Genomic DNA, 27,072 nt, shown 5'->3' with positions numbered 1-27,072 from the left:
GTCTGGCACTGCAGGATTTGAGTCCCTGGCGGTGTAGTGTGTTACTGATGGTAGGCTTTGTTACTTTGGTCCCAGCTCTCTGCAGGTCATTCACTAGGTCCCCCCGTGTGGTTCTGGGATTTTTGCTCACCGTTCTTGTGATCATTTTGACCCCACGGGTGAGATCTTGCGTGGAGCCCCAGATCGAGGGATATTATCAGTGGTCTTGTATGTCTTCCATTTCCTAATAATTGCTCCCACAGTTGATTTCTTCAAACCAAGCTGCTTACCTATTGCAGATTCAGTCTTCCCAGCCTGGTGCAGGTCTACAATTTTGTTTCTGGTGTCCTTTGACAGCTCTTTGGTCTTGGCCATAGTGGAGTTTGGAGTGTGACTGTTTGAGGTTGTGGACAGGTGTCTTTTATACTGATAACAAGTTCAAACAGGTGCCATTAATACAGGTAACGAGTGGAGGACAGAGGAGCCTCTTAAAGAAGAAGTTACAGGTCTGTGAGAGCCAGAAATATTGCTTGTTTGTAGGTGACCAAATACTTATTTTCCACCATAATTTGCAAATAAATTCATTAAAAATCCTACAATGTGATTTTCTGGATTTATTTTTTTCTCAATTTGTCTGTCATAGTTGACGTGTACCTATGATGAAAATTACCGGCCTCTCTCATCTTTTTAAGTGGGAGAACATGCACAATTGGTGGCTGACTAAATACTTTTTTTCCCCACTGTATTTAAAAAATAAGCTAAAACTTACATTTACATTTTAGTCATTTAGCAGACGCTCTTATCCAGAGCGACTTACAGTTAGTGAGCATTATACATTTTTTTCATACTGGCCCCCCGTGGGAATCAAACCCACAACCCTGGCGTTGCAAACGCCATGCTCTACCAACTGAGCTACATCCCTTCAAAAAGTGAACTATTCCTTTAACAGAAGGCTGTGTGGATGGTGCTTGAGAAAACATGATGACGCAGCTCTGTAACAGCACAGTGTGTTTCACTCAGAACAAACAGGTGAAGGAATACAACTAGACGTGCAATTGTCCCATAAGCCTCAGGGTTTTCAACCATCACTCTGTAAATTCAATACTCTGTAAATGCAATTTCACCGTGAGTGAGTGTCGAAGCTCAAGCACACAGGTAACTGCCAAAATAAAGGAAACACGTATGTAAATGAGGGATACAAAGTATATTGAAAGCAGGTGCTTCCATACAGGTGTGGTTCCTGAGTTAAATAAGCAATTAACATCCCATCATGCTTAGGGTCATGTATAAAAATGCCCAGGTGCCATTATTTTGGCTACCATGGCTAGAAGAAGAGATCTGTGATGTTGAAAGAAAAGACGCAAAGGAGCATAGTGGGTTTAAAGTGTGCGTGTGTGTGTGTGTGTGTGTCAACCGATCTCAACCCAAAGTAACACTTATGGGAGATTATGGAGCAGCGCCTGAGATAGCGTTTTCCACCACCATCAACAAAACACCAAATGATGGAATTTCTCGTGGAAGAATGGTGTCGCATCCCTCCGTTAGATTTCCAGTCACTTGTAGAATCTATGCCAAGGTGCATTGAAGCTGTTTTGGCGGCTCGGTGTGGCCCAACGCCCTATTAAGACACTATGTTGGTGTTTCCTTTATTTTGGCAGTTTCCTGTAGAACACAAGGTTCAAAAGTTGAGGAACATCCTGGGAGAGTAGCCCGGGCTCCTGGCAATGCAATGTTAGATGTTCACTGGTGACTGATTTGTGGGGTGCAATAAAGGCTAGGGGTGTGATAGCTTCACCCAATCACGTCCAATAATGTGTTGACATATCCACAACCGTCAATCCCTAATCAAATACATGGGCCAGGCTTTGGGTCCACTCCTGCATCATTCTCCCGACAATCCCCCATTTCTTCTCTGACGAGAACACAGAAGTTGGGGCGCTCGGGGGGATCAAGATCTGCTTTGTTCCGAGCGCACATCCTTGGCCCGCGCCTCAGGGCCTGAGCCTGTTACATAAGCTAGGATGACCACTGAGGGAGAGGGCTTAGCTAATTCTATTCAGAAAGGGGATTTGCATGGATTCCTAGATCCAAGTTTGAGGAGTCAAACTTGTTCTTTTAACACCTCAAGGTCAGCAGTAGATATACAGGTAACTGGCCAAATAAAGGAAACACTTGAGTAAATGAGGGATACAAAGCATATTGAAAGCAGGTGCTTCCATACAGGTGTGGTTCCTGAGTTAATTAAACAATTAAATCCCATCATGCTTAGGACCAAGTATACAAATGCTGGGCAGGCCGTTATTTTGGCTACCATGGCTATGCCCCCATAGGATGACAATGCCCCCATCCACAGGGCACGAGTGGTCACTGAATTGTTTGATGAGCATGAAAATGATGTAAACCATATGCCATGGCCGTCTCAGTCACCACTTACGGGAGATTCTGGAGAGGCGGCTGAGAAGGGGTTTCCACCACCATCAACAAAACACAAAATGATGGAATTCCTCATGGAAATAGAGTTTCAGACACTAGAAGAATCTAACATTTTAACATTTTAGTCATTTAGCAGACTATGCCAATTTATTTAGGTGTTTCCTTTATTTTGGCAGTTACGTGTATGTATGACCAAGCGGTTGAAATTAAGGCTGGGCGATATATCAAATGAATTAGATTAATTCAAAGTGATGTTTTAGTGCGATATTCCAAATGCCTGTATCGCAAGAAAGTAGTTACTGGTTTTTCTGTCGTTTTTCTGAGCGTTTATGTCCGCTTGTTTTCATGTTGTCTTTTTGGTCTCGTCTCCGTCGCTCCTTCTGTGACGTGTGCACCTTCCCATTTACACACACACACCCACACACCAAGCCCCTCCCCTGCTACTCGCAACAACAAAGATGCGAGATCACTTCTTCCTCTCAGTAAACCGGCTTCAACTCGCTATTTGCAGTTGAGGTTTGGTCCAACAGAATCGGTCATATGGCCAACGAAACACATGGAGACATTATTTTACTGTAATAGAGGAGAAGTTACCCTTTCTAACGATACCCTTTTTATGTCTCAGCTACTCAAATTGCACACAGAGCAGACACTACTATAACGGGAGTATCAATGAACATTGATTCTGGTAAATTAATGCTCAGTTTGTCACGCCGTACCACTGGCAGCATTTTAGCCAAAGATTGTTATAATTTTTTTTTTTTTTTTATTATTTTTTATTTCACCTTTATTTAACCAGGTAAGCCAGTTGAGAACAGGTTCTCATTTACAACTGCGACCTGGCCAAGATAAAGCAAAGTAGTGCAATAAAAACAACACGGAGTTACATATGGGGTAAAAAACATAAAGTCAGAAATACAACAGAAAATATATATACAGTGTGTGCAAATAATAGCTGTCTAGTCTGTTTTATAAATGTGCAATAAGCATAAAACCCAATTATAGTGAACAAAAATATCAAGGCAAGTTACAGTTAATCTAAGACAATCAATCAATTCAAATAAATTAATTAGGCCCTAATCTATGGATTTCACATGACTGGGCAGGGGCGCAGCCATGGGTGGGCCTGGGGAGCCAGGCCCAGCCAATCATGTTTTTTTCCCCACAAAAGAGCTTTATTACATACAGAAATACTCCTCAATTTCATCAGCTGTCTCAGACAAAGCCATATCTCAGACTGCCCATCTTAATCTTTTATTTTTATTGGCCAGTCTGAGATATGGCTTTTTCTTTGCAACTCTGCCTAGAAGGTCAGCCTCCCGGAGTCGCCTCTTCACTGTTGACGTTGAGACTGGTGTTTTGCGGGTACTATTTAATGAAGCTGCCAGTTGAGGACCTGTGAGGTGCCTGTTTCTCAAACTAGACACTAATGTATTTGTCCTCTTGCTTAGTTTTGCACCGGGGCCTCCCACTCCTCTTTCTATTCTGGTTAGAGCCAGTTTGCGCTGTTCTGTGAAGGGAGTAGTACACATCGTTGTATAAGATCTTCAGTTTTTGGGCAATTTCTCGCATGGAATAGCCTTCATTTCTCAGAACAAGAATAGACTGACGAGTTTCAGAAGAAAGTTATTTGTTTCTGGCCATTTTGAGCCTGTAATCGAACCCACAATTGCTGATGCTCCAGATACTCAACTAGTCTCAAGAAGGACAGTTGTATTGCTTCTTTAATCAGCACAACAGTTTTCAGCTGTGCTAATATAATTGCAAAAGGGTTTTCTAATGATAATTTAGGCTTTTGGTTGCTGATAATGGGCCTCTGTACGCCTATGTAGATATTCCATTTCATTCTCATTCTGAGAAATAAGGTAGGTCACTTAATTTCAACATCTGAACAAAGTGGAAAGCCTAGCATGCTGTTCAAACAGTTGGAGACAGACAGAAGGGTGTGTTTATAACAATTCAACTGGTCTTCCTTGTTAGCTAGCAAATAGATCCAACTTGGCTACACTTGAAATATAAAGATTAGCTGGCTACTCACTTGCACATGGGCTTGTGCTGAGAGATTGTTTATGAGACCAGTGTTCATTTTCTATAAATGTCCATTACAAGAAGTTGGTCAGTATTAGTGAATGTGCATTATACATGGTTCTGGTTAAATTTGCAACAAAAAAGGGTGTTTTCATAGACAGACTTGAAAGGCAGATCAGTGATTATTGCAAAAAAAGCAGGTTAAACTATATTGATAAAATAATGTAATTATTAGTTGTCTTATATTTAGCCTAGGTATAAGTTCACATCCCTTGAATTAATTAGATTATTGCTAACTGCTTGAAATGCAGTGTATTTTACCCTTAATTGTACAACAAAGCTTAATAGATATATATATATATATTTAAATCGAGATAGATTAGGGCCGACACCATTTAGTCGACTGGTCGATTGTTTGGTCGATAGGCTGCTGGTCGACTGAGAATTTATTAGTCGAGCATTTGCGGAGGCCGCTGGGATTGCACAGCAGTTTCACATTTACTGTTAATTCCCAGAATTTGTAATCTACAATGTTTGTTTGGTTACCGTAATTTCTGTTAATGCATTCAATATATTATTATTGCAGTCTTTTACAGTTCTCATTGTCGGAGTGGACACGTTGTTTGCAGAGCGCACAACCTTGGCTACACTTGTGAGAAACACGTTTTGGTTTATTTTTTAATTCAATTTACGAGTTGTTAATTTATTCATTGTGTTTTGTTTGGAGCGTCAATGTTGAGAAAGGACATCCACCTGATTACACATAGAAGTAGGCCTAGGCTACCTGGCCTGCCTGCAAATGTAGGCTTATAAAATGTGCCCATTTGGGGATCTGATAGTATTTCTGATTGTCTTAACTAACCACCACTAATGAGCTGTAGAGCTTCTCAAAATAATATTTTCTTCACCTCAAACAGCAAGTAAACAAAGTGTTTTTACATCCATTGATAACGACAAAAGTTCCTCAATGTAGCCTATTTGAAAAATCTTTCCAGCTCTCCCCCTTGCAATAACCACTCAGTGTGAAAGGGAAAATAAAATGTCATGCTCTGATCCGGTGGAAACGTCAGAAAATTGGCCTACCTGATTACTTCTTATCCCTTGCGCAAATAGCCTACAGCTGTGTCTGTCCGGAGCTCACTGGTGCGGGAAACTCTGAATGTCCAGAATATTTTATACAAATATTGCAAGTTTGTTAGTGCATTCAGGCTGGACCAAGTTGACAGAATGTTTCAAATTCCTTGCAGACAGGCCATGCGTAGCCAATGTGAGTTATCTTTATCAGGATATTTTCTACCTGCAGGCTGAAATGTTTTTATTTGTTGGCTTTATGTAGGCTATTTTTACATAGTTGGCAATGGCTATAGAAGTTACTTTTAGATTTGTAACATTTTCATTTAGATAACATTTGTATTAAATCACATGACAATGATTTTGAGATACTAAGACTATTATAATATAAATGAAACTGTTCCACGAAAATGTGCATATGAAAATTAGAACTTGCATGCAGATCGGTGGAAAAGGGAAGATAAACTAGCACTCCAAATGGAAAAGGTTTCTGACCTCTGCTGTAGCCTATCACCTGCCACTTCAAGAGGGTAATGGCAGAATCTGCAAAGGCCAGCAGCAGCGGGGAGGAGGAGGTGGTTTGGGAACAGGTTTTCTGTGTGTTTTTTTTCTTCTGGTTAGGCTATCGTGATCTCTGGCTCCCTCGAGTCATTTGTGCGTCTTAATTATTTAAATCGCAGTGTGCTTAAAGCATCAGACAAGCTCAGTAGCCTACATACAGTTGATTTTATTAAAACACATAGGGTGTGTCTATATACGTTTTAAAACAGCTCTAAGATAGATAGACAGTGCATCGCCCATACCTTTGAAAAAAAAATCTAGATTTGATTTTATGCTAGCATACATCACTTGGAAGATGCCTCATTACACTCCTGGCCCATTGCCCCCTTCAGAACAGAGCATCACCAAGCTCGTACTTGAATTTTAAAGCAATTTCATGTCAACAACCTTCAATCCTACAGTATATCAGCATCGGTATTTACGCTAGCCTGAAGAGGACATATCATGGTTCTACTTACGCAGGATCAACCGATAACATTTGGGGGGACTGACAGAGCTGACCCCTCAGACAGACAGTCTTCTGATACACCCTAAACATTCATATAGGAATGGCTCTAAACTCCAACTGAGGCAAAGCCAAAATGTTGACGGTTAAGTGGAAACACAACAAGCCAGAGGGGACAGGGATGGGAAGAGGAGGCCGAAGCAAGAAAGGAAGTGAGCAGTGGCAGAGCCGAGGGGCTTCAACAAAAGAGAACCCAACTGATGCTGACTGACTCACTTCCAGAATCCTGACAACATAACTGGTAGTAGGGCCTATGACCCATTCAATGGGTCCTTGGAATGGGTATTAATAATGAGGACCACTCTGGCAATTACCCTCATGGATGCAAATTAGAAGAGACTAAGGGCATTTTCACACATAGTTCTGAGCTATAGTTCGAATCACAGTTTGATTATTTGTTACATTGTATATTTGTTTTTGGGGGGGGGGGGGGGGTTACAGGGGGTCCAGTTGGTTACACATTGCCAAATGTCAAACAAACTAAAATGCCTAGACAACCACGTGTTCATTTGTTTATTGCAGAAAAACGCTCACGTTAAATACATTTAGGATTATCAAGAAGCATAACTTGTTTCCCAAACCTCATTAAATTTGCTCTGGTCTACAAACAGCATGCGGGAGGAAACAACAGCCACCGCTCTAACTGCTACCTGAATAGGCTAGATTCAGTAGCCTATATCCCCGGTGGGTTATGGCCGCCTCTACCCTGATCTGCATCAGATGCCTCATAAATGCACTGCTACTCACAAAATGTTTCAGAGATATCATGTTATGGAAGGCTACTGCATGCATTTCATCAAATGCTCGTAGTCAAACAACCAATAATACTGCGCGCCTCTGGTTACTTTCCTGTGTTTGGTCCGGACTGCGTTCTCACCTGCTTTGAACCGCACAATGGTATGAATGGAATCGGACCGAGACCACACTTTTTGAGCAAACCAAAGTGCGTTGTTTAGTCCAAACTAACCAAACAAGGGGGAAAACGCACCAAGGGGGAAAACTCAAACTATTTGGTGTGAAAGCCCCCTAAGAAAGAACGAGGATCGCAATCATTAGCTGTAATGACTTACGCAAAAGCTGCAGCTAACACAGTTAGCATGTCCATGTGCCTCATTACTCAAAAACCTAAGACAATGAAAAAAAACATAAAACCTGAAATTCTTTAAAACAGCTGAAGTTTTGGGTGGGGTAAATGGAGTGTTCTCTACGCATTACATATGTTTTAGAACAGGATTTCCCAAACCCTGGGTGTACGTTTTGGTTTTTGCCCTAGCACTACACAGCTGACTCAAATAATCAAAGCTTGATGATGAGTTGGTTATTTTAAAATCAGCTGTGTAGTGCTAGGGCAAAAAACTAAATTTGCACCCAGGGAGAGCCCCAGTACAGGGTTTGGGAGACCCTGTTTAAGAGAACTGTGATGTCAGAAAGCAACATTATTTTAATATTCCCGTTCATGAGTTGCGCCACCCATTGTGTTACACATTTCTGGAGGCACTTTCATACGCACATTCTCCTACAGGCTCAGTTGCACTTCTAGTTCACAACATTTGTATGATGTCACTACACTTACTGTACAGCTTCCAGTCATCTCTTCAGATAAGGGCCAGCAGACGAATGGGAAGACACGCTTTCACTCAAACTGCCATACACTCATCAAATTCCAGAAGCTTAATCTAATGAGTGGGACCATTTTTCTGGGTAGGAGGTAAACCCCCAAAGTGTTAGAAACTTGCTAAAAAAATGGCCCCATGTGGTGAATCCACCCCCTCAATTTCAGAGGCTTCCTGTGAGAGGAAATGTGAAGGTTCATCCCTAGAACTCCACTCCAATGAGTCCCTAGAGGACTCTGGGAGTGACACATTGCACTACTGGGAAAGATGTCAGTTGATAGGCTATATATAGAATATGGACCGTCACGCATTAAGCTGGAACCGATTCGTCAGTTTGCTCAGGCAGAATAATAAAATTAAAAATATAAAAAAGGCATTTGGTTATTATTTTTAAACAGTTTCACACGCTAACCAGGTTTCCATCTAACCTTTTTAATGAGAATAAAGTATATGTCCAATAAAAAATATTTCACGACAGGCCTGATGGAAACCTGTCAGTAAACTTTCCAAATGTCGACAAAACTAAATACGCTAGGCAAGGTGGGATCTTTTTGTGTCTGTAAAATTAATTCTGCGAGAAATGGAGGTGGAAACCCCTTTATGGGGAAATATTGATATAATAACCGTCATATCGCTACAGCTCGTTGGGAAAGCATGCAGTTTATTAGGCTACAGATGAAATAAGTTATGATGAACTTCACAGGGTGGTGAAAGTGCACGGTGATGAGCTTGATGCTCCTTTCTAATAAATATCGAGGGTCTTATACTGGTGACATGAATGATCGATGATTGTCTGCCTTTTGACCCCCCAAAAAATGATCTTGCTCTTTTGTCAATAGTAATTTCATCATGTAGGTACTGTAGCCTACACGCACTGCATCTGCCAGTTGTTGGCTAGACTGGGCACATTTGCTATGTTGGGCAATTTTCTTTGTGACAAAACGATCCAAAGGAGGTAAAAATGCAATGGAAACTCATTTAACTTGTATTTTAAAAACGCAAAAGTAATTTTAATGTGAACTACGTCATCACGCACAGCCTTTTAACTGCAACAAGTCAATTCAATGGAAACATCTCTGCTGGAAAAATGCAGACTTTAGAATATTTGCATGAAAATCTGTCGACAATTGGATGGAAACCTAGCTATTGATGCACATGAAAATGGAGTATACAATCAATTGTTTTTTTGTTTTTTTTCATATCCAACCACCTGCTGGTTAAAGTCTAATCTCAATTTTGAGAGCTTGTGTTTTGCCTCAAGATGGAGGCCATTCTATTTGTTTTCTGGTTTTGGTCCATGTGTTGCTACATCTAGGACTGCTTCAGGTCTGAACATGAGAAATGGAGCTGGCCAACAAAACGCCTTTCACATATAATCATGATATGAGGCAGATCATGGAACGGATCCCATTTCACAATCATGAGTTCTGCTGGCACGAGATACACACTGGCTGAGCTCATCCCTGGTGGCAAATCGTTTAGAGATTGTGAAACCTATATTTTCTTCTGCTTAGGATGATTCCTGATAAGAACAGTTTGTTTCAATGTTTGGACAATTTGAGAGTCAATGTGATGTCATTGATGAGTAATGAAAACATCAGATGACGGCATGATGGGAGCAGTAAGAATTCCACACCTCAAATGAGCATAACTGACTCACTGCAGACAGGTCCTTTAGTTATTGTTCTGAGACAAGACAAGACAAGACATGTACTATGAAGCCTTTACAGTTGACAAGATTTGGGTGTCTTTTTCCATGAGTGCTGTGATCATTTTTTAAAGGAGTGCCACGTCATTCAAACAGCACTGAAATATTTTCCCCAAAACTGTGAACAAACCTTTCTTACGCTTGCGATGTAGTCTACTTGCTTTGCATTCCACTTTCTTAAAAAAATGAAAGAAGTCACTATACACATGCACCACCATTCATTCAATTACCAATAACATACCTAGCTCACAGAGTCAACCTGATACACAACTACAGTCATTTAGCTGCTAAATCTAAATTACCAAAGATTCACTTTGGAAAGTGCACTGATGGCTCCAGGAATTATCTTGTGGGGTCCACTTAGGGCCTGTTTCCTGGACCTGGACAAAAAAAAAAACACTTGGGGAGTCTCAATTCAACATGTTTCTCTATTGAACAAGTCCAGGACTAGGCTTAATCTGTGTCTTTGGAAACAGGCCCTTAAAGAGGACTCCTATTTTCTGAATAAAGACACCCTGACGGGGAGCTGCTTGTGCTTTTTTTCCAAACAGGAAAGTCCTCATCCTGTAAGGATTGAAGGGGGTCCCTTACTACAGCTTCCTGAACCAAGCTCTCCAAGGAGAGTGGGTCTTTTGAAAACCATCCAATGCACCGTTGTTGTGCCACTGCCATCAGGCAAAACTATTCTGGCATTGCTTTAGTCGTCTTACTCACTGGCCCATTCAGACTTCCATAATGGTCCTACTGTGAAGCTTGAGCTAGGATTTCATTTAGAAATCCTGTGAGTGGTTAAGGCAAGATCTGTGTGTGTATTTGTGCACACACACACAAACACACACACACACACACACACACACGTGGACACCCCTTCAAATTACTGGATTCAGCTATTTCACCCACACCCACTGCTAACAGTTGTTTAAAATCGAGCACAAAGCCATGCAATCTCCATAGACAAACATTGGCAGTAGAATGGCCTTACTGACCAAAGAGCTCTCCAAGGATGTCAGGGACAAGATTGTAGACCTACACAAGGCTGGAATGGGCTACAAGACCATCGCCAAGCAGCTTGGTGAGAAGGTGACAACAGTTGGTGCGATTATTCGCAAATGGAAGAAACACAAAATAACTGTCAATCTCCCTCGGCCTGGGGCTCCATGCAAGATCTCACCTCGTGGAGTTGCAATGATCATGAGAACAGTGAGGAATCAGCCCAGAACTACACGGTAGGATCTTGTCAATGATCTCAAGGCAGCTGGGACCATAGTCACCAAGAAAACAATTGGTAACACACTACGCCGTGAAGGACTGAAATCCTGCAGCGCCCGCAAGGTCCCACTGCTCAAGAAAGCACATATACATGCCCGTCTGAAGTTTGCCAATGAACATCTGAATGATTCAGAGGATAACTGGGTGAAAGTGTTGTGGTCAGATGAGACCAAAATGGAGCTCTTTGGAATCAACTCAACTCGCCGTGTTTGGAGGAGAAGGAATGCTGCCTATGACCCCAAGAACACCATCCCCACCATCAAACATGGAGGTGGAAACATTATGCTTTGGGGGTGTATTTCTGCTAAGGGGACAGGACAACTTCACCGCATCAAAGGGATGATGGACGGGGCCATGTACCGTCAAATCTTGGGTGAGAACCTCCTTCCCTCAGCCAGGGCATTGAAAATGGGTCGTGGATGGGTATTCCAGCATGACAATGACCCAAAACACACGGCCAAGGCAACAAAGGAGTGGCTCAAGAAGAAGCACATTAAGGTCCTGGAGTGGCCTAGCCAGTCTCCAGACCTTAATCCCATAGAAAATCTGTGGAGGGAGCTGAAGGTTCGAGTTGCCAAACGTCAGCCTGGAAACCTTAATGACTTGGAGAAGATCTGCAAAGAGGAGTGGAACAAAATCCCTCCTGAGATGTGTGCAAACCTGGTGGCCAACTACAAGAAACATCTGACCTCTGATTGCCAACAAGGGTTTTGCCACCAAGTACTAAATCATGTTTTGCAGAGGGGTCAAATACTTATTTCCCTCATTAAAATGCAAATCAAATTATAACATTTTTTACATGCGTTTTTTTCTGAATTTTTTTGTTGTTATTCTGTCTCTCACTGTTAAATAAACCTACCATTGAAATGATAGACTGATCATGTCTTTGTCAGTGGGCAAACGTACAAAATCAGCAGGGGATCAAATACTTTTTCCCCCCTCACTGTGTGTGTGTGTGTGTGTGTGTGTGTGTGTGTGTGTGTGTGTGTGTGTGTGTATATATATATATATATATATATATATATATATATATATATATATATATATATATATATATAAAAAAACACACTGCTCAAAAAAATAAAGGGAACACTAAAATAACACATCCTAGATCTGAATGAATGAAATAATCTTATTAAATACTTTTCTTTACATAGTTGAATGTGCTGACAACAAAATCACACAAAAATTATCAATGGAAATCAAATGTATCAACCCATGGAGGTCTGGATTTGGAGTCACCCTCAAAATTAAAGTGGAAAACCACACTACAGGCTGATCCAACTTTGATGTAATGGCCTTAAAACAAGTCAAAATGAGGCTCAGTAGTGTGTGTGTGTGGCCTCCACGTGCCTGTATGACCTCCCTACAACGCCTGGGCATGCTCCTGATGAGGTGGCGGATGGTCTCCTGAGGGATCTCCTCCCAGACCTGGACTAAAGCATCCGCCAACTCCTGGACAGTCTGTGGTGCAACGTGTCGTTGGTGGATGGAGCGAGACATGATGTCCCAGATGTGCTCAATTGGATTCAGGTCTGGGGAACGGGCGGGCCAGTCCATAGCATCAATGCCTTCCTCTTGCAGGAACTGCTGACACACTCCAGCCACATGAGGTCTAGCATTGTCTTGCATTAGGAGGAACCCAGGGCCAACCGCACCAGCATATGGTCTCACAAGGGGTCTGAGGATCTCATCTCGGTACCTAATGGCAGTCAGGCTACCTCTGGCGAGCACATGGAGGGCTGTGCAGCCCCCCAAAGAAATGCCACCCCACACCATGACTGACCCACTGCCAAACCGGTCATGCTGGAGGATGTTGCAGGCAGCAGAACGTTCTCCACGGCGTCTCCAGACTCTGTCACGTCTGTCACGTGCTCAGTGTGAACCTGCTTTCATCTGTGAAGAGCACAGGGCGCCAGTGGCGAATTTGCCAATCTTGGTGTTCTCTGGCAAATGCCAAATGTCCTGCACGGTGTTGGGCTGTAAGCGCAACCCCCACCCTGTGGACGTCGGGCCATCATACCACCCTCATGGAGTCTGTTTCTGACCGTTTGAGCAGACACATGCACATTTGTGGCCTGCTGGAGGTCATTTTGCAGGACTCTGGCAGTGCTCCTCCTGCTCCTCCTTGCACAAAGGCAGAGGTAGCAGTCCTGCTGCTGGGTTGTTGCCCTCCTACGGCCTCCTCCACGTCTCCTGATGTACTGGCCTGTCTCCTGGTAGCGCATCCATGCTCTGGACACTACGCTGACAGACACAGCAAACCTTCTTGCCACAGCTCGCATTGATGTGCCATCCTGGAGGAGCTGCACTACCTGAGCCACTTGTGTGGGTTGTAGATACATACATACATACATACATACATACATACATACATACATACATACATACATACATACATACATACAGTGGGGAAAAAAGGATTTAGTCAGCCACCAATTGTGCAAGTTCTCCCACTTAAAAAGATGAGAGAGGCCTGTAATTTTCATCATAGGTACACGTCTACTATGACAGGCAAATTGAGGAAAAAAATCCAGAAAATCACATTGTAGGATTTTTTATGATTTTATTTGCAAATGATGGTGGAAAATAAGTATTTGGTCACCTACAAACAAGCAAGATTTCTGGCTCTCACAGACCTGTAACTTCTTCTTTAAGAGGCTCCTCTGTCCTCCACTCGTTACCTGTATTAATGGCACCTGTTTGAACTTGTTATCAGTATAAAAGACACCTGTCCACAACCTCAAACAGTCACACTCCAAACTCCACTATGGCCAAGACCAAAGAGCTGTCAAAGGACACCAGAAACAAAATTGTAGACCTGCACCAGGCTGGGAAGAATGAATCTGCAATAGGTAAGCAGCTTGGTTTGAAGAAATCAACTGTGGGAGCAATTATTAGGAAATGGAAGACATACAAGACCACTGATAATCTCCCTCGATCTGGGGCTCCACGCAAGATCTCACCCCGTGGGGTCAAAATGATCACAAGAACGGTGAGCAAAAATCCCAGAACCACACGGGGTGACCTAGTGAATGACCTGCAGAGAGCTGGGACCAAAGTAACAAAGCCTACCATCAGTAACACACTACGCCGCCAGGGACTCAAATCATGCAGTGCAAGATGTGTCCCCCTGCTTAAGCCAGTACATGTCCAGGCCCGTCTGAAGTTTGCTAGAGTGCATTTGGATGATCCAGAAGAGGATTGGGAGAATGTCATATGGTCAGATGAAACCAAAATATAACTTTTTGGTAAAAACTCAACTCGTCGTGTTTGGAGGACAAAGAATGCTGAGTTGCATCCAAAGAACACCATACCTACTGTGAAGCATGGGGGTGGAAACATCATGCTTTGGGGCTGTTTTTCTGCAAAGGGACCAGGACGACTGATCCGTTTAAAGGAAAGAATGAATGGGGCCATGTTTCATGAGATTTTGAGTGAAAACCTCCTTCCATCAGCAAGGGCATTGAAGATGAAACGTGGCTGGGTCTTTCAGCATGACAATGATCCCAAACACACCGCCCGGGCAACGAAGGAGTGGCTTCGTAATAAGCATTTCAAGGTCCTGGAGTGGCCTAGCCAGTCTCCACATCTCAACCCCATAGAAAATCTTTGGAGGGAGTTGAAAGTCCGTGTTACCCAGCGACAGCCCCAAAACATCACTGCTCTAGAGGAGATCTGCATGGAGGAATGGGCCAAAATACCAGCAACAGTGTGTGAAAACCTTGTGAACACTTACAGAAAACGTTTGACCTGTGTCATTGCCAACAAAGGGTATATAACAAAGTATTGAGAAACTTTTGTTATTGACCAAATACTTTTTTCCACCATCATTTGCAAATAAATTCATTAAAAATCCTACAATGTGATTTTCTGGATTTTTTTTTCTCATTTTGTCTGTCATAGTTGACGTGTACCTATGATGAAAATTACAGGCCTCTCTCATCTTTTTAAGTGGGAGAACTTGCACAATTGGTGGCTGACTAAATACTTTTTTTCCCCACTGTACATACATACATACATACATACACATACATACATACATACATACATACATACCTACACACACACTCTACAGGTCAAAAGTTTTAAAACACCAACTCATTCAAGGGTTTATCTTTATTTTTTACTATTTTCTACATTGTAGAATAATAGTGACGACATCAAAACTATGAAATAACACATATGGAATCATGAAGTAAAAGTGTTAATAAAAACAAAATATATTTTATATTTGCGATTCAAATAACCACCCTTTGCCTTGATGACAGCTTTGCACACTCTTGGCATTCTCTCAACCAGCTTCACCTGAGGTCGGGGGATTGTGGAGGCCAGGTCATCTGATACAGCACTCCATCACCCTCCTTCTTGGTAAAACTGCCCTTACACAGCCTGGAGGTGTGCTGGGTCATTGTCCTGTTGAAAAACAAATGATAGTTCCACTAAGCCCAAACCAGATGGGATGGCGTATCGCTGCAGAATGCTGTGGTAGCCATGCTGGTTAAGTGTGGCTTGAATTCTAAATAAATCACAGACAGTGTCACCAGCAAAGCACCCCCACACCATAACACCTCCTCCTCCATTCTTTACGGTGGGAAATAAACATGCGGAGATCATCCGTTCACCCACACCGCGTCTCAAAGACACGGCGGTTGGAACCAAAAACCTCCAAAGGACAAATTTCCACCGGTCTAATGTCCATTGCTCGTGTTTCTTGGCCCAAGCAAGTCTCTTCTTCTTATTGGTGTCCTTTAGTAGTGGTTTCTTTGCAGCAATCCGACCATGAAGACCTGATTCACACAGTCTCCTCTGAACAGTTGATGTTGAGATGTGTCTGTTACTTGAACTCTGTGAAGCATTTATTTGGGCTGCAATTTCTGAGGCTGGTAACTCTGATGAACTTATCCTTTGCAGCAGAGGTAACTCTGGGTCTTCCATTCCTGTGGCGGTCCTCATGAGAGCCAGTTTCACCATAGCGCTTGATGGTTTTTGCAACTGCACTTGAAGAAACATTCAAAGTTCTTGAAATGTTCCGTATTGACTGACCATGTCTTAAAGTAATGATTGACTGTCGTTTCTCTTTGCTTATTTGAGCTGTTCTTGAATTGGTATTTTACCAAATAGGGCTATCTACTGTATACCCCCCTGCCTTGTCACAACACATCTGATTGTCTGAAACGCATTAAGAAGGAAAGAAATTCCACAAATTAACTTTTAACAAGGCAAACCTGTTAATTGAAATGGATTCCAAGTGACTACCTCATGAAGCTGGTTGAGAGAATGCCAAGAGTGTGCAACGCTGTCATCAAGGTAAAGGGTGGCTATTTGAATAATCTCAAATATAAAATATGTTTTGATTTGTTTAACACTTTTTTGGTTACTACATGATTCCATATGTGTTATTTCATAGTTTTGATGTCTTCACTATTATTCTACAATGTAGAAAATAGTAAAAATAAAAAGGTAGTGTGTGTGTGTGTGTGTGTGTATTGGGGGGGTACAGTGTGTACACCATACTGTTAATGACTACAGATGGAAAATACTCATGATGCTCATCCCTTTTGATTAGAGCATCAGTTGGGTTACTGTGTACATAAAGCAGACTCTTCCTGGTGAGTGTATTCATACAGCCGTCCATCCCCAGTCCATAGTGTGAAAGCTGAATTGGACCGCAGGCAGACTAGTAAAATGGAGAATTCATGGCATGTGGACTGGGCCCAGTAGAGCATTTCAAAGCCCTCCTCCTTCCACAAATGAAGTATGCTTCCTGCACCACCACCATTGACTGTCCTTGTTAGAGCAGGGTTTCCTAATCTCCATTTTAATTTGTGTATGAGCCCTTCGCGGTTGTAGGGTTAGCAACACACACTATAAAGAACCTAAGCAGTAAGCTTGACTTTTCCTCAAGTTGTTTGACAATTTACCTGTCATCATGGCAACAGCATAGGTCATTGTAAGCATGCCAGGGTATAAGGTCCGAGAGCAAACTACAGCCATAGCTGTTCGGTTAGGCTTACATTACATTTACATTTACGTCATTTAGCAGACGCTCTTATCCAGAGCGACTTACAGTCAGTAGACCATTACTGAGGACATTGTACATTTGTTCAGGGTAGTACTAGCCAAACAGTATTATGTACAGACCGAAGGTCCCAGAGACATGAATAGCGATGGCATATTGACTGAGCATTATGTTCCAAACAAAGACTGTAAAACTATACCACATGACTCAGTTGTCCAATGAATGACAGACTGTTGACACACTGTACCGCACTGTTTTCATATTTCCGTCACAGACCTTTGCCACATGTTGATGGCGGCAGAAATTCAGCGGGAGGCAATCGCAGCAAGTGTCAAACACGCCTTCTTTCTCCGGCCAGCTGCACCTGATTCAAGACGCTGCCGCCGATCAACCAGATCTCAGCTATAGGCTATAGGACACAAATGTCTTGAGGAACATGGGGTTCCCTTCTTTGTAGGCCTACATAGCACAAAAAATGAAATATGAGTCAATGGTTTATTTTCCCACGGGGTGGCCTTTATCTGTCTGGGATCAGAAAAATGGCGAGAGTCACTTGGCACCACAGCGTCGCGAGCCACAGGCCAGACTCCGTCATCCCAGAGAGGAACTGGGTGTGTCTGCCACTGCACCTCCCTTGACACTGCTTAGCCCTTACACATGGGACCCATTGTTTAATACTTTCCACATGTTCCATCACTCAGAACTGGCTTCACAATGCTAGTCCCAGCAGGAGGGCCTGATGGATGATTGAGGATGGGGAGAGGACAAGCTTATAGTATATTATATATATACAGTGCATTCGGAAAGTATTCCGACCCCTTGACTTATTCCACATTTTGTTACGTTACAGCCTTATTCTAAAATGGATCAAATTGTGTTTTTTTCCCCTCCCTCATCAAATCTACACACAATACCCCATAATGACAAAGTAAAAACAGGTTTAGACAATTTTGCAAATTCATAAAAAGAAGAAAAACTGAAATATGACATTTAAGTAAGTATTCAGACCCTTTACTCAGTACTTTGTTGAAGCACCTTTGGCAGCGATTATAGCCTAGAGTCTTCTTGGGTATGACGCTACAAGCTTGGCACACCTTTATTTGGGCAGTTTCTCCCATTCTTCTCTTCAGATCTTCTCAAGCTCTGTCAGGTTGGATGGGAAGCGTCGCTGCACAGCTATTTCCAAGTCTCTCCAGAGATGTTCGATCGGGTTCAAGTCCGGGCTCTGGCTGGGCCACTCAAGGACATTCAGAGACTTGGCTGTGTGCTTAGGGTTGTTGTCTCAATCTGAGGTCCTGAGCGCTCTGGAGCAGGTTTTCATCAAGGATCTCTCTGTACTTTGCTCCGTTCATCTTTCCCTTGATCCTGACTACTCTCCCAGTCCTTGCTGCTGTAAAACATCCCCACAGCATCATGCTGCCACCACCACCACGCTTCACCGTAGGGATGGTGCCAGGTTTCCGCCAGACGTGATGCTTGGCATTCAGGCCAAAGAGTTCAATCTTGGTTTCATCAGACCAGAGAATCTTGTTTCTCATGGTCTGAGAGTCTTTAGGTGCCATTTGGCAAACTCCAAGCCGGCTATCATGTGCCTTTTACTGAGAAGTGGCTTCTGTCTGGCCACTCTACCATAAAGGCCTGATTGGTGGAGTGCTGCAGAGATGGTTGTCCATCTGGAAGGTTCTCCCATCTCCACAGAGGAACTCTGGAGCTCTGTCAGAGTGACCATCGGGTCCTTGGTCACCTCCCTGACCAAGGCCCTTCTCCCCAATAGCTCAGTTTGGCAAGGCGGCCAGCTCTAGGAAGAGTCTTGGTGGTTCCAAACTTCTTCCATGTAAAAATGATGGAGACCACTGACTTCTTGGGGACCTTCAATGCTGCAGAAATGTTTTGGTACCCTTCGACAGATCTGTGCCTCGACACAATCCTGTCTCAGAGCTCTACGGACAATTCCTTCAACCTCATGGCTTGGTTTTTGCTCTGACATGCACTGTCAACTGTGGGACCTTATATAGACAGGTGTGTGCCTTTCCAAATTATGTCCAATCATTTGATTTTACCACAGGTAAACTCCAATCAAGTTGTAGAAACATCAAGGATGATCAATGGAAACAGGACGAACCTGAGCTCAATTTCGAATCTCATAGCAAAGGGTTTGAATACTTACGTATATAAAGGTATTTCTGTCTTTTATGTTGTATATATTTGAAAAACATTCTAGAAACCCGTTTTCGCTTTATCATTATGGGGTATTGTGTTGATTAATTAGGATTATTTCTTTTTTTTTAATCCATTTTAGAATAAGGCTGTAATGTAACAAAATGTGGACAAAGTCAAGGGGTCTGAATACTTTCCGAAGGCACTGTATTATAACATTATGAGACTGAATTAAATCAATCACAGATACAAGGGAAAACTGCATTGAGGTTTAACTTAGAACGTTTGTGCTGTATTTTAAGGAAAAGTGTACTTAGAACCGCTTACGGGAGGAAGGGTTAACACCTCTGATAAAGTGCCAACATTTTGCAGTGCGGTTTTCCTTTATCTGTAAATGATTCCTCCAGCATTTCCATGTATCGTTCCACATATTTAATGTTGATGGAAGTCTCTCCATCTGAATAAAGACAGATACCGTGACCTCAGTTATTCTCTGTCATATGCGTGTTGCCCAGTGTGGCAGTGGAAAGAGTGACTAGCCTGCTGGCAACCGTATTTGTGTTGGCAAGGACTGTATTATTATTATTTCCATGGGAACATTGCTTCTAACTTAGGCCATTGATTCAACGTATCTTGCAATGACGCGTTGACTTAAAAAAAAATGTATCCCTTAACATTTGACATGTTCTCAATGCACAACAGCAAACATCTATCTGCTCAGTGGTGACAGTGTCCAAAGGCCAAAAATCAACCACAATGTTGTTGCAGTTGAACAAGAGACTGATAATGAAGTTTGTGATGAGATAGGTTGCTATGTTTCATTGATCCACAAAGATATTCACAGGCAGGCTTGGGCGATATATCGGCGTGCTACGCCACTGCTTTAAACTAAGTATAACTATAAGAAATCTAAGATGCATCAACTAAATAAAGCTCAGGGCTCCAGCTATGCATTTGGTTTGCTAACTTGCTAGCTAAGTGGCTAGACGTCAAGATCAAGCTTCTTGGTTACAGCAGAGACATTCAATTCTCTCCTGGACCAAGATCCCTGTTGCCTAAATTGTTTTGTGTGTAAAAATATATTTTCTTTTTTAATAGTGCCCCTTGTGTGCACTTCTGGTATTACCGTATCTCATTATGGTACAGAAACGGTATGAAAATCTGGATACCGCCCAACCCTATTCCCAAGCACTGCGTAGCTATGCAAGAAAGATATGAATATTGACGATAATGCAGAAGGTGACTGAGGCTTGACACTGGAGGTGTCAGGAAGATGATCCTTGGTTATGAACTGTAGAATCCTTCTCAGTGTGAAAGGAATAGAAAATGCACAACAAATGCAGCGGTCTCTAATATGTCTGCAGGCTGTCGTCTGAAAGAGCATTAACCTAAGGAATGCAAGGCATTTGGCCCATCAAAACACATTCAGAAAGAGATGCCAGACACTGAACTATCGACAACGCATTACTGATCGCAGGGCCAGACGGATTACCAGGATGTGTACTCCGAGCATGTGCTGACCAACTGGCAAGTGTCTTCACCGACATTTTCAACATGTCCCTGACTGAGTCTGTAATACCAACATGTTTCAAGCAGACCACCATAGTCCCCATGCCCAAGGACACTAAGATAACCTGCTTAAATGACTACTGACCCGTAGCACTGACGTCTGTAGCCATGAAGTGCTTTGAAAGGCTGGTCATGGCTCACATCAACACCATTATCCCAGAAACCCTAGACCCACTCCAATTTGCATACCGCCCCAACAGATCATGCAATCTCTATTGCACTCCACACTGCCCTTTCCCACCTGGACAAGAGGAACACCTACGTGAGAATGCTATTCATTGACTACAGCTCAGCGTTCAACACCATAGTGCCCTCAAAGGTCATCACTAAGCTAAGGATCCTGGGACTAAACACCTCCCTCTGCAACTGGATCCTGGACTTCCTGACGGGCCGCCCCCAGGTGGTAAGGGTAGGTAACAACACATCTGCCACGCTGATCCTCAACACGGGGGCCCATCAGGGGTGCGTGCTCAGTCCCCTCCTGTACTCCCTGTTCACAGATGACTGCATGGCCAGGCACGACTCCAACACCATCATTAAGTTTGCCGACGACACAACAGTGGTAGGCCTGATCACCGACAACGACGAGACAGCCTATAGGGAGGAGGTCAGAGACCTGGCCGTGTGGTGCCAGGATAACAACCTCTCCCTCAACGTGACCAAGACAAAGGAGAAGATTGTGGACTACAGGAAAAAAAAAGAGGACTGAGCACGCCCCCATTCTCATTGATGGGGCTGTAGTGGAACAGGTTGAGAGCTTCAAGTTCCTTGGTGTCCACATCACCAACAAACTATCATGGTCCAAACACACCAAGACAGTCGTGAAGAAGGCACAACAAAGCCTATTCCCCCTCAGGAGACTAAAAAGATTTGGCATGGGTCCTCAGATCCTCAAAAAGTTATACAGCTGCACCATCGAGAGCATCCTGACTGGTTGCATCACCGCCTGGTATGGCAACTCTTCGGCCTCCGACCGCAAGGCACTACAGAGGGTAGTGCGTACGGCCCAGTACATCACTGGGGCCAAGCTTCCTGCCATCCAGGACCTCTATACCAGGCGGTGTCAGAGGATGGCCCTCAAAATTGTCAAAGACTCCAGCCACCCTAGTCATAGACTGTTCTCTCTGCTACCGCACGGCAAGCGGTACCGGAGCGCCAAGTCTAGGTCCAAAAGGCTTCTCAACAGCTTCTACCCCCAAGCCATTAGACTCCTGAACAGCTAATCATGGCTACCCGGACTATTTCCACCCCCACCCCATCTTTTTACGCTGCTGCTACTCTGTTAATTATTTATGCATAGTCACTTTAACTCTATCCACATGTACATATTACCTCAACTAGCCGGTGCCCCCGCACATTGACTCTGCACCGGTACCCCCCTGTATATAGCCTCCCTACTGTTATTTTATTTAACTTCTGCTCTTTTTTCTCAACACTTTTTTGTTGTTGTTGTTTTATTTTACTTTTTTATTAAGAAATAAATGCATTGTTGATTAAGGGCTGTAAGTAAGCATTTCACGGTAATGTCTACACCTGTTGTATTCGGCGCATGTGGCAAATAAAAATGTATTTTATTTGATTCCAAGAAAGATGCAAAAATCTGTGCCTTGTGGCCAGTGTGGTTTCACAAATGGGCACTGGGCAGCATGTGATCTCATAGTTTTTTCTGGTGGCCATGCTCAGGTGCAGTACCAGGCTTAGTGGTGTTTAGAAAAGAGTGGGGCAAATCCATCTCTAGGTCAACAGTGCAATTATCCCACAGGCTGTTGTAATACAATCAGCTGATATAAATGGACAAATTGAGGGGTTGACTCTACAATTACGCACATACTAGAGGTGCAGGCAATTATGTATTCAATAACTTACCTTGGCGTAATCGGAGGCTGAAAATGTAGGCTAGTGCAAGAGAAATACTATATGGACGTATGGCAGAAAACCGTTAAAAATTTGATTTTTCTTTTGCTAAGAAATTAACTATTCCTATTGAGACATTTGTCCAGTAGTCAGGATTGATTGCACTTAGATGCGTACGTGAGTAGGGCTCACAGTTTCGTGATGTAGCCCTGTCTGCAACCTCAAGATCAGTGTCAACATCGGTCCAAGAGAGGATTCCCTCAAGGCCAGGGATCAAACACGTTAAACTTACTGCCTGTGGGCCGGAGGGTGGTTTTAGTAAAAATAAATACAAATAAATGTTTTATTTTGGGGGGGGGGGGGTTGAGGGGAAAACGAACTCAATATACTTTAAAATGTTTACAACCAAATCAAAACTGTGTAGAAATGTCCAGCTCGCTAATAATCACTGAAATTAAAGCTTGACAGTCTGGTTGTATTGAAAAATCGAAACTCGAGGACTATTGTTTGCAAATTTTGCAGGCAAGCCAATTTTCAGAGCGGCCCTCCATTGAAGACAGAATGCGCCCCCCCCCCCGGTCTAGGCTACGGTTAAGATGATGATTTCTCCAATGGGTCTAGGGTTCAGACCCTGCTCGTAACACGTTGCATCTTATGATAAAGACATTTATATATTTGTCCTGTTCCACATATGTACAAGTGTGTCATCTGTAAAAGTGAGGTGAAATGGAAATGTGATAATTTTTTGCATATCCCACTCCCCCTGAGAGTGGGGTCACGGCATGGGATCAGCCATTATTGATGGTGACTAGGGTTAAGTGCCCTGCTCATGGATAGATTGACAGATTTATTTTTACCTAGTCAGCTCAGGGATTTGAGCTACAAACCAACGCTCTAACCGTTAGCCTACAAGTGGACGGCAGGTAGTCCTATCCCTTTTGTATTCACAGTATGACAAGTCTTGTCAGTGATTAGGCTTTATGCAAGCGGTGCAACATTGGATCATTGAAATACTCTTCACAACCATACACCATCAACACTACAACAACTTTACCAAAATGTTTCAGAACTATGAAAGCTGCTTTATCTCAGGCATCTGAACGTGTTACTTTTAAGTGGGTTACAATGTTACCATAAAGCCTTTGTTCAACAGCAGTCTTTATGTGCTGTCTGCTGATGATGACCACAGATTTGAATATTATTTGCGTTATGTAGCCAGTTTGCTCATGTACAACTACTAACACGACATTAGGCTGTTTCTCCTCAATGTCGACAGAAATATATAACTTTTCTAAAGCATCAGCATTTTTTTCCAACCGACATGAACGAAAGGCACATTTCCGACACATCATACTACTGTATCAGCTGTAACCTTTCACATCTCATCGATTGAAAGGGCTTAAAAGAAACTGTTGCAACTTACCGCAGTGCTGAAAGTTTCTAAAACTTTACTGAGAACTCCTTGTGGCACGACAATGTTGCGGTTACATTCGCAATATTATTTGACAACTGTCCAATGACCCTAAAAGTTGAAAACGTTCTTATAATTCCGAGGAGTTTGACTGCGCCTTGACAAGACGATGTAGGCCTACAGTAGTGTTGGAGTCTGTCGCTACACTGGTTTTCATGAATTTCACCGACTGGTGAACGCCGCCCCCTTTCCCATGCATCCCTCGTAGAACTTGTTTAAAAATATATATATAAACTGTTTTTGTCTGCATCAAAAAGATGATGCAAGTAAAGAAAACCCAGTTATCTATAGTGATTTTGTTTATGTTTAACAACTAGCATTGTATTAAAATGCACCACGATTCTCCACGGCATAATGACATTTAAAATATGCGTCAACAGGAAGTCATCCTTTGCCTGAGATGCACGAGGCATTTTTTAAAAAGTGGGCTGGCGTGACAAGCAAAACTGTAGGCTAGTGTTCATATTGTCTCAGTCCCAAAATATGCGAAGATTGTCATGTTTATTGAATGTGTAGCCTACTTAGGTGTGACAACTGACATGTCATGTACCCTTCAATCAACGAGATGGTGAATGGAGCCAAAAAAATATCTAAATTGACCAACATTTGACCCCCATTTTTGTTGCTTGTTTCTCTTGTAATCCCGCTTGTTTATCTCACATAATCTATAAAAGCAAGATGGTGTCATGCCACATTACATTTTATAGGATATCGATCACTATCAAACGTGTGAGAATAAAATCGAACACTGTATTGGAAATGTTACACCTGCAAGGACTCCTATGGTCCCTATTGGGAATCCATCTCCACTCCACCAGTATAAAAACCATAGACAATCTATGATAACAGCACCGCAATGTCAGACAAATAGCTGTGAGAAATAGCCTGCATTAAAGCGTGGGCACAAAACTCATCCATTGACGCACACAGCCTGTTGGTACAAGACGTGAGAACCTTGCTTCAGATAGGCACACCCTCTGCCTCCTACCAAAAATACAAATGCCTGTCTGACGTGCACGCCTACACATAACCTGCCAGCGGAGTGTATGAGAGCGCTGAGTTTTCCCTGCCCTTCTCCTTGAATCGTGCAGTCATTCCCTCCCCCTGAGGGATTTAAAAGCATTGAACTGGTGTAAGAATGGTGTTGAGACAGTTTCCACTAATCCTCACCCACAGCTTGTTTAGCAGACCCATCTACTCGTTTTAAACCCATGGAAGGGAGTAAGTGCATACTTTGGAGGGAGAGAGAATCGACTGCGGCCCTTAGTCTGTCTTTTCCAGGAAGGTGAAGGATACTATCTATGGTATCTCTCAACCATCTCAAACAGTTTCTGTTGCAAGGCTGGTTGATGGAAGCAACCTGACGCTCACTGTATCCCTCTGCCAGTAAAGCCAGAATTGAACCCTTCTTTTCCTCACTCAAAACTTTCCTTTTCAACTCTTTTGGCGTGGTCAATAGTTATTTTTTGATTAATATTACTTTTGAGGTATTATTAGCACTGTTTTCACCATCCAGCTGGTCCTATTGCAAGAGGATAGTGATGACCACAGCAGTGGTTTTTATACTTTTCCTCGTTAAATAAGATTTGGTTCAGGTGATCACCTAATCAGTACCTAATTCAGTAGAATGAGGTGTGCCTGTGTTGGAATTCAACAGACACTGGAATGGAATGGCTGTCATACATGTAGAGATGCTGATTTAAGAAAAATTTGCAGTGGTCTCTTAATTTTCTCCAGAGCTGTATATATACAGTTGAAGTCGGAAGTTTACATACACTAAGGTTGGAGTCATTCAATCTCGTTTTTCAACCACTCCACAAATTTCTTGTTAACAAACTATTGTTTTGGCAAGTCGGTTAGGACATGTACATTGTGCATGACACAAGTATTTTTTCCAACAATTGTTTACAGATTATTTCACTTATAATACACAGTATCACAATTCTAGTGAATCAGAAGTTTACAAAAACTAAGTTGACTGTGCCTTTAAACAGCTTGGAATATTCCAGAAAATGATGTCATGGCTTTAGAAGCTTCTGATAGGCTAATTGACATCATTTGAGTCAATTGGAGGTGTACCTGTGGATGTATTTCAAGGCCTACCTTCAAACTCAGTGCCTCTTTGCTTGACATCATGGGAAAATCTGTCTCCTAGAGATGAACGTACTTTGGTGCGAAAAGTGCAAATCAAACCCAGAACAACAGCAAAGGACCTTGTGAAGATGCTGGAGGAAACAGGTACAAAAGTATCTATATCCACAGTAAAACGAGTCCTATATCGACATAACCTGAAAGGCCGCTCAGCAAGGAAGAAGCCACTGCTCCAAAACCGCCATAAAAAAGCCAGACTACGGTTTGCAACTGCACATGGGGACAAAGATCGTACTTTTTGGACAAAAGTCCTCTGGTCTGATGAAACAAAAATAGAACTGTTTGGCCATAATGACCATCGTTATGTTTGGAGGAAAAAGGGGGTGCTTGCAAGCTGAAGAAAACCATCCCAGCCGTGAAGCACGGGGGTGGCAGCATCATGCTGTGGGGGTGCTTTGCTGCAGGAGGGACTGGTGCACTTCCCAAAATAGATGGCATCACGAGGAAGGAAAATTATGTGGATATATTGAAGCAACATCTCAAGACATCAGTCAGGAAGTTAAAGCTTGGTCGCAAATGGGTCTTCCAAATGGACAATGACCCCAAGCATACTTCCAAAGTTGTGGCAAAATGGTTTAAGGACAACAAAGTCAAGGTATTGGAGTGGCCATCACAAAGCCCTGACCTCAATCCTATACAGAATTTGTGGGCAGAACTGAAAAAGCGTGTGCGAGCAAGGAG

General features: G+C 42.8%; 1 protein-coding gene across 1 annotated transcript in view; it reads right to left on the bottom strand.

The window, feature by feature from the left end:
• Positions 1–24,389, bottom strand: part of LOC121552524 (pleckstrin homology domain-containing family G member 3) — a 117,050-nt gene extending 92,661 nt beyond the window's left edge. The window contains exon 1 of the mRNA XM_045211362.1: positions 24,193–24,389. The gene's annotated coding sequence lies outside the window, so the exon portion shown is untranslated. The remainder of the gene's footprint in view (positions 1–24,192) is intronic.
• Positions 24,390–27,072: the final 2,683 nt, after the last annotated feature.

The sequence above is a fragment of the Coregonus clupeaformis genome, chromosome 36 (genome assembly GCF_020615455.1).
Source record: "Coregonus clupeaformis isolate EN_2021a chromosome 36, ASM2061545v1, whole genome shotgun sequence".
Classification (NCBI taxonomy): Eukaryota; Metazoa; Chordata; class Actinopteri; order Salmoniformes; family Salmonidae; genus Coregonus; species Coregonus clupeaformis.
The sequence above is the reverse complement of the archived record's forward strand: the minus strand, read 5'-3'. Positions and strand labels throughout refer to the sequence as shown.